Source organism: Bubalus bubalis, chromosome 10 (genome assembly GCF_019923935.1).
Source record: "Bubalus bubalis isolate 160015118507 breed Murrah chromosome 10, NDDB_SH_1, whole genome shotgun sequence".
Lineage (NCBI taxonomy): Eukaryota > Metazoa > Chordata > Mammalia > Artiodactyla > Bovidae > Bubalus > Bubalus bubalis.
In genome coordinates this window covers 61,191,975-61,200,949 of record NC_059166.1, presented here as the reverse complement: position 1 = coordinate 61,200,949, position 8,975 = coordinate 61,191,975, and positions in this window count along the sequence as shown.

The following is an 8,975-nucleotide window of genomic DNA, read 5'->3' as shown; positions in this document are numbered from 1 at the left end:
GAGCAGCTTCCCAGGGAAAACTGGGATTTCATTACCAAGATAAGGATGGATATATATTGCATAAGCAAAAGCAGCATATTTTTATAGTTTAATTTTCACTTCTGAGTCATCTAGAATTTATTTTAATGGCTTCATTATTTCAAATGGTTAGCTGGTTGTCCCAATATTGTTCACAGAGTAGTCCCTCTTTTCCCCAATGATTTTAAATGCTATGTCTATTATATTTTCAATTGTATGGATTTGGATTTGACTGTTTTTTGGAGTATGCATTTTGTTCTATTTGTCTGTCAGTTCTTATGCTAGGAGGACATTGCTTTACTTACTATAGCTTTATATTTCAATTGCCCATGGGACAAGCCTGCTCATTTTTTCTTTTTTTCCTCCCCAGAAATTTCTCACTAGTCTTACATGTTTATTCTTCTAGAAAAGTAATTCTCAGTGTTGGCAGCACATCATAATCACCAAAGAGCTCTAATAAACACTTTGTCCTGCACTCAGAGGTCCTAATTTAATTGCTTTGGGATTCATCCTGGGAAAAGAGAGTTGTGAAAATTCTTCGGATGATTCTAACATGTAACCAAAGTTGATGGTGATTCAAGATGAAATTTAAGACTGCTTGGTTCCATTTCTGTTATGATTTTGGTGTGTATTTTATTGCAAACTGAAAGTGAAAGTCGCTCAGTCGTGTCCGACTCCTTGTGACCCATGCACTGTACAGTCCATGGCATTCTCCAGGCCAGAATACTGGAGTGGGTAGCCTTTCCCTTCTCCAGGGGATCTTCCCAACCCAGGCCTCCAGCATTGCAGGCAAATTACTAACCAGCTGAGCCTGTATTATATTGAATAACAGATTAATTTAGAGGTAATTGACATCATTGTAATAGTATGTCTATTATAGATTCAGTTACAGTTATTTGGTTGAAAAAAATCAGAAGCAAATTTTTACTGACTTAAAGAAAAAATGTAACATAAGGAATTCCTGAAAGGATGTGGAGGGGCTCACAGATGTGAAGAAAAGCTGAAGGACTGGATGTGGGCATGAAAAGACCTAGAGCACTTATAGTGATCTGCAGCTCCACTCAAATTCCTCAGCTCCACCAGCTTTCTGTCCGAGGCTCAGTTTTCAGATTCTGGAGAGAATTCAGTGATCCTCGCTTGGGTAACTTGTTTACTTACCCCTTGGCTGAAAAAGGGCTAGACACATAGATAACAGGCATAACAAGTCTGCACACAGTGGGGCAGGAAACCCACAGAAAGTGAAAGTGAAAGTGTTAATCGCTCAGTTATATTTGATTCTTTGCAACCCCAGGGACTGTAGCCCACCAGACTTCTCTCTGTCCATAGAATTCTCCAGGCAAGAATACTGGAGTAGGTTGCCATTACCTTCTCCAGGGGATCTTCCCGACCCAGGGATCGAACCCCAGTCTCCCACATTGCAGGCAGATTCTTTACTGTCTGAGCCACCAGGGAAGCCCCAGAACAGGAAGCAGTTGTTGTTCCAGAAACAGAAGGCTGGATGTTCTGGGGGACAAAGGCAGTAACAATGACAACAAGGGTGACAGAAATAGGTGTGCAGTATACCCGTGTTGGAGAAGGCAATGGCACCCCACTCCAGTACTCTTGCCTGGAAAACCCCATGGACGGAGGAGCCTGGTGTGCTGCAGTCCATGGGGTTGCTAGGAGTCGGATACGACTGAGTGACTTCACTTTCACTTTTCACTTTCATGCATTGGAAAAGGAAATGGCAACCCACTCCAGTGTTCTTGCCTGGAGAATCCCAGGGACGGGGGAACCCGGTGGGCTGCCACCTATGGGGTCACACAGAGTCGGACACGACTGATGCGACTTAGCAGCAGTAGCAGTGTTTCTTGTTGTTTTATGGTTTTCTTAATTTGTACACTACTTATTTTGTTTATTTCTAAGTGTCTTATGCATTTTGTTTCTATTGTGAATACCATCTTTTTTTTTAACTGATATTGTCAACATATAAGAAAGCTTAGTGTTTAAAAAAATTTTCAGTTTTACTGAGGTATAATTGAGAAAGCTTTGTGTTTAATGTTAATTTGACCACCTAATAGAACTCTCTAATGGTTCTAATACCTTTGCGATTCAACCTGCCATGTTTTTCAGGTAGATAGTAACATCTGAAAAATGATAATTTTGTCTGTTTCCAATATTTTGCACCTCTTTTTTTCTCATTTCTGGTTGTTTGACAAGGACTTCTACAAGATTAAATCATAGACAACTTTAGCTTATTCATTATATTTATGGAAATAATTCTTATATTTAATTATTAAATGTGACACTATTTTGAATATATAATTTGTCATGTTTAAGACATCTTTGTGTCACTATTTTTTAAACTTTGGTTTTAATTGTCAATTGAGCACAATATTGCTGTTGTTGTTTAGCTGCCAAGATGTGTCCAACTCTTTGGCGACTCCGTGGACTATAGTCTACCAGGCTCCTCTGTCCATGGAATTTCCCAGACAAGAATACTGGAGTGGGTTGCCATTTCCTTCTCCAGGAGATCTTCCTGACCTGGGGATCAAATTAATCAGCAATTGATGTTGAATTTTTTAAATGACTTTTGGAATCTCTTAATGATGTGGTTTTTTACCTTGAAAAATTATGATGATGAATTTTATTAATAGAATTTGTATGCTGAACCAGCTTTACATTTTTGAAATGAACTCTACTTGGTTTGGTATACTATTCTGTTAATCTAATGCTGGATTCACTTGGTAATGTTTTACATAAGATGCTTGCATCAATATTTATACTTAGGGTGTTTTGTAATTGATTTGTAATTTTTGCCCTTTGTTTTCAGCACTATGCTGGCTGTCAAAAATATTTGGAAAGCTTGCATTCTTTTACTATGTGCTGGAATGATTTAAATAGCATAGATAGAAATGCTCTTGATGATTTCAAGGAATTCACATGTGAAATCATCTGGACCTGGAACTTTTTAAAATGCTTTGTCAAGATTCTCCATTCATCCTACCATTACTCAATGGAATAAAATTTAATAATTCATATATTCCTAGAAAATTCTTAGCTGCCTTCAGGTTTTATATATATTAGTAACATTAAATGAAGTATCCACTGACAAATATCTTTAGTTTCCTTTGTACCTGTGTGTTTTTTTTTTTTCTTTCTGTCTTTCTAATTTTTTGTATTGGGGAAGAATCTAACTTAAATATTACTGGTATGTCCTACTGAAGGACTATTTTTGGTGGATCCCTTGTAAATGATGTTTCTTGCAAGGTTGTTTAAAATTTTACTATATGCCATTCTCCATCTTAATTTATAAAAATATGGGGTTGGCCAAAAAGTTCATTCAGGTTTTCTGTAACATGGAAAAACCTAAACTAACTTTTTGGCCAACCCAATAGCATGTTCTAAGTTGCTCAGTCATGTCCAACTCTTTGCTACCCTATGGACCGTAGCCCACCAGGCTCCTCTGTCTATGGGATTTCCCAGGCAAGAATACTTGAGTGGGTTGCCATACTCTCCTCCAGGAGATCTTCCCAAGGGATCAAACTTGGGTCTCTTGTACTTGCGCAGTGGCAGGTGAGTTCTTTACCACTAACATACCCATAAAATGTTACTTTTTAATTTGTGAATCACTTTTCAGTTCAGTTCAGTTCAGTCGCTCAGTCGTGTCCGACTCTTTGTGACCCCATGAATCGCAGCATGCCAGGCCTCCCTGTCCATCACCAACTCCTGGAGTTCACTCAGACTCACGTCTATCAAGTCAGTGATGCCATCCAGCCATCTCATCCTCTGTCGTCCCCTTCTTCTCCTGCCCCCAATCCCTCCCAGCATCAGAGTCTTTTCCAATGAGTCAACTCTTCGCATGAGGTGGCCAAAGTACTGGAGTTTCAGCTTTAACATCAGTCCTTCCAAAGAACACCCAGGGCTGATCTCCTTCAGAATGGACTGGTTGGATCTCCTTGCAGTCCAAGGGACTCTCAAGAGTCTTCTCCAACACCGCAGTTCAAAAGCATCAATTCTTTGGTGCTCAACCTTCTTCACAGTCCAACTCTCACATCTATACATGACCACAGGAAAAACCATAGCCTTGACTAGACGGACTTTTGTTGGCAAAGTAATGTCTCTGCTTTTGAATATGCTGTCTAGGTTGGTCATAACTTTCCTTCCAAGGAGTAAGCGTCTTTTAATTTCATGGCTGCAGTCACCATCTGCAGTGATTTTGGAGCCCAAAAAAATAAAGTCTGACACTGTTTCCCCATCTATTTGCCATGAAGTGATGGAACCTGATGCCGTGATCTTCGTTTTCTGAATGTTGAGCTTTAAGCCAACTTTTTCGCTCTCCACTTTCACTTTCATCAAGAGGCTTTTGAGTTCCTCTTCACTTTCTGCCATAAGGGTGGTGTCATCTGCATATCTGAGGTTATTGATATTTCTCCTGGCAATCTTGATTCCAGCCTGTGTTTCTTCCAGTCCAGCGTTTCTCATGATGTACTCTGTGAAAATGAGGTCTAAACATTCCTGATCAGTATTAAACCATGTAAGATAGGAATCGTGACCACTAGTTTGCTTGCCTATTTGTGATTTCAAGGACAACATAAATAAGGGACAAAGCTGACCTGGATAAATGAGGCCTCATGTTAAGAATTCATTCTTTGGATTATCAGGATAAAGCTTCACCTGTTTTGTTCTACTGGTGTAAAAACAAAATTTAGTTGACAAAAATTTTTATTGAAATATAGTTAATTTATTATATTATAGAATTTCAGGTACACATTCAGGTACACAAAAAAATAATCAATATTTTTACAGATTATATTCCAACACCTGTACACCTGGGGCAGATTCATGTTGATGTATGGCAAAACCAATGCAAGATTGTAAAGTAATTAGCCTCCAATTAAAATAAATAAATTTATACTAAAAAAATAAAGTTATCATGAATATTGGCTCTATTCCCTGTACTGTACAATATATCCTTGTAATTTATTTATTTTATGCATAATAGGTTTTATACCTCTTCATCCACTACGCCATTGAACCTTTTTTTAGAACTTTTTTCTTTTTTAATTAATTTTTTTTTTATTGAAGAATAATTGCTTTACAGAATTTTGCTGTTTTCTGTCAAACCTCAGCATGAATCAGCCATAGGTTTTTATTGAGATCATGTAGATTTATATACAGTTGTAAGAAATAATGCAGAATGAGCCTATATTTTTATCCACTTTCACCAATGGTAATATTATGCAAAACTACAGTATATGATATAGATATATCATATGTTATTATATCTATATATACACATGTATATGTATATATATACCACATCTTCTTTATCCATTCATTTGTTAACGGACTTATAGGTTGTTTCCAAATAATGCTTGTTTGTAAATAGTGCTGCAGTGAACATTCATGTATCTTTCCAAACTGTAGTTTTGTCTGAATGTATGCACAGAAGTGGGATTGCTGGATCATATGGTAACTCTATTTTGGTTTTTAAAGAAACTCCATGCTGTTTTCCATGGTGGCTGCACCAAACAGCGGTGTAGGAGGGTTCTCTTTTCTCTACATCCTCTCCAGCATGTGTGATTTGTAGCCCTGTTAACGATGGCCATTCTGATTGGCATGGAGTGCTATATCATTGTAGTTTTGGTTGGCATTTCCCTAATGATTAGTGATGCTAAGCATCTTTTCATGTGCCTATTGACTATTTGTATTTCTTCTTCAGCGAAATGTCTTTTTAGGTCTTCTGCCCATTTTTTGATTGGGTTGTTTATTTTTTTGCTGTTGTTGTCAAGTTGTATGAGCTGTTTGTATATTTTGGAAATTAAGCCTTTGTCAGTTGCATCGTTCACAACTATTCTCTCCCATTCTCAGGATTTTTTCATTTTTTTTATGATTTACTTTGCTGTGCAGAAGCCTGTAAGTTTGATTAGGTCCCATTTATTTATTTTTGATTTTATTTCTATTGCTTTGGGAGACTAACCTAAGAAAACACTGGTATGATTTATGTCAGAGAATGTCTTGCCTATGTTCTCTTTTAGGAGTTTCATGGTGCCATATCTTATATTTAAGTCTTTAAGCCATTTTCAGTTTATTTTTGTATATGGTGAGAGAGCGTGTTCTAACATCAATGATTTGCATGAGGCTGTCCAACTTTCCCAATACCAATTCCTTAAGAGACTATCTTTTTCCCACTGGATGTTTTTGCCTACTTTGTCAAAGATTAATTGACTGTAGGTGTGTGGGTTTATTTCTGGGCTCCCTATTCTGTTCCATTGATCTGTATGCCTGCTTTTGTATCAATATCACACTGTTTTGATCACTGTAGCTTTGTATTATATTGTCTTAAGTCTGGGATGGTAATGACTTTGTGCTTTGTTCTTTTTCTTAAGGATTGCTTGGGCAATTCTGGGTCTTTTATAGTTTCATATGAATTTTAAGATTATTTGTTCTAGTTTTGTGAGAAAGGGCACGGGTAATTTGATAGGGAACACATAAAATTTGAAGATTGCTTTGGATATAATATTCAATTTAACAGTATTAATTCTTCCAATCCAAGAGCATGGGTTATCTTTCCATTTCTTTGAGTCATCTTCAAATTCCTTTATTAATGTTTTATAGTTCTCAGTGTATAAGCCTTTCACTTCCTTAGTGAGGTTTATTCTTAAGTATATTATTTTGGAGAGATTTTAAAAACTGATATTTTTTCACACTCTCTGATGTTTCATTGTTGGCATGAAGAAATGCCACCATGTTAATCTTATGTCCTGCTACCCTGCTGAATTTGTTTTTCAGTTCTAGTAGTTTTTGTGTGAAGTCTTTTGGATTTTCTATATATGGTGTCATATCATCTGCGTCTAATGACAATTTTACCTCTTTCCTTCCAAGTTGGATACTTTTTATTTCTTGTCTGATTGCTGTGTCTACGACTTCTATGTTGAAGAAAAGTGGTGAGAGTGGGCATCCTTGTCTTGTTCCAGATTTTGGAGGGAAGCCTTTTGACTTTTCACCATTGAGTATTATATTGGCTGTGGATTTGTCATAAATAATTTTTACACTTTTGAGATGTTCCCTCTATACCCACCGTGGTAAGAGTTTTTTTCAAGAATAGATGTTGAGTTTTGTCAAATGCTTTTTCTGCGTATATTGAGATGATCATGTGGTTTTTGTCTTTTGTGTATGTGTTGTATCACATTGATTGATTTTACACATGTTGAACCATCCTTGTGAAGAATCCCACTTGGTCATGGTGTATGATTTTTTTTTTTATGTTGTGCTTTTTTTTTTTTTTTTTTTGGGCCTCCAGTTGCAATTATCTGAGTTCCTGGAAAACCCAGTTGTTGGACTGAGAAGGAATCAATAGACTAAACTCACAGAGGTAGACTTTAGCTCACAGGTTGTTTTGGTTCAGTGTCTACATAAAAGGAAAAAGAGAGGTTTCACCTCTGAATGTCAGAACTTTCCAGGAGGTCATGATCAGAGTTCTTACTCTGTAGAAGAAGGAACTGCGTTCCAATGAGTTTAAGTGACTTGCCTGAGATCAGTCAGCTGTTTTCCCTGGACCTGTGCTACAGTCTTCTGGCTACTTGAATGAATGGCTCAGTCTTATATTTTGTTTTGCAAATGGAGTCCAGCTGGATACAATCCTGTGCAGGACTCTGATGGGTCTGTCCTGAGTCATGTTCCCATCACTGGCAGGATCACTGACCACAGAAGGGTAGAGAATACTTTGTGTTTCATCCAGCTTAATGCCCACTTCTGGTTTGGGAGTACAGTCAGTTCCCAGAGAAGCAGGGAGGATAAGGAAGACCAACAAAAACCATAAACAGTGTATGCATTAATCAACGAGTCAAGTTTTGGCTGTGGTCCAGAGTAAATATTCTGGGTAATGTGCACACTTGGTTTTCACATGGGAATATTGTGGTTGGCATTATAGATAAGAAAGCCATGAACTATACAGAGGCTGCCTGACTGCTCAGAGGGAGACTCACAGGGGAACTATCTGTTCTTGGGCCCCTATGTCCCAGGCTTATTTCCTTCACTACACACTTTGCTCCTCAACTCAGTGGAACATCAAAAACACTCACCCAATGTTACTGTGAAAACCAGTTAGTTCACAATAAAGGAAATAAACCTTCAGTCACCACACCAGTTGTACTTTGCTAACCATCAGAATGTTGTGTGGTGAGCAGAGGATCAAGGAATCAAAGGTCAGGGAGATGGACCCAGTGATGCTCAATGAACTTTCTTTCAAAGGGTACAAGTTGCCAGCAAGTTAGCATCCCAGTCTCTTTCTCTGCAGGATCTGGCCTTGGCACAGTATGACTTTTCAGATTAATTAATTAATTAACTTTTGGCTGCGCTGTGTGCTGTCTTTCTTTAGTCGCTGCGAGTGGGAGCTATTCTTTGTTATGGCGCACAGGGCTTCTCATTGTGGGGGCTCTTCTTGTTGTGGAGCACAGGCTCCAGGTGCATGAGCTTGTTGTGGCACAGAGGCTCAGTACTTCTGGCTTGTGGGCTCTAGAGTGCAGGCTCAGTAGTCGTGGTGCATGGGCTTAGGTGCTCATTGCATGTGGAATCCTCCTGGACCAGGGATTGAACCCATGTCCCCTGCATTGGCAGGTGGATTCTTATCCACTGCACCATCAGAGAAGTTCCGACACCGTATGATTTTAATACTGGCCACCTAGTTCCTGCTCTGTGAGCTCTACTTTGTAGCTCCCATGCTAATGTTATCCTTTTGTCAGCAACTTGTGAGGTGAAGTCTGATTTTACAAAAGCTTCAGAAGTGATATACTCCTGATTTCCTTTCTCAAGACAATTCTCACTACATAATACCATTAGCAGTCACTTACTGACTGCTTACTGGATAGTAGCACTTTTTGGCTTCTAAGGCTAGATTAAATTTTTTAGTTGAAAAATATGATTTTAAACTTTTTGACAAAGAGATAAATGTTCACATTTTTTAAAGTTAAATA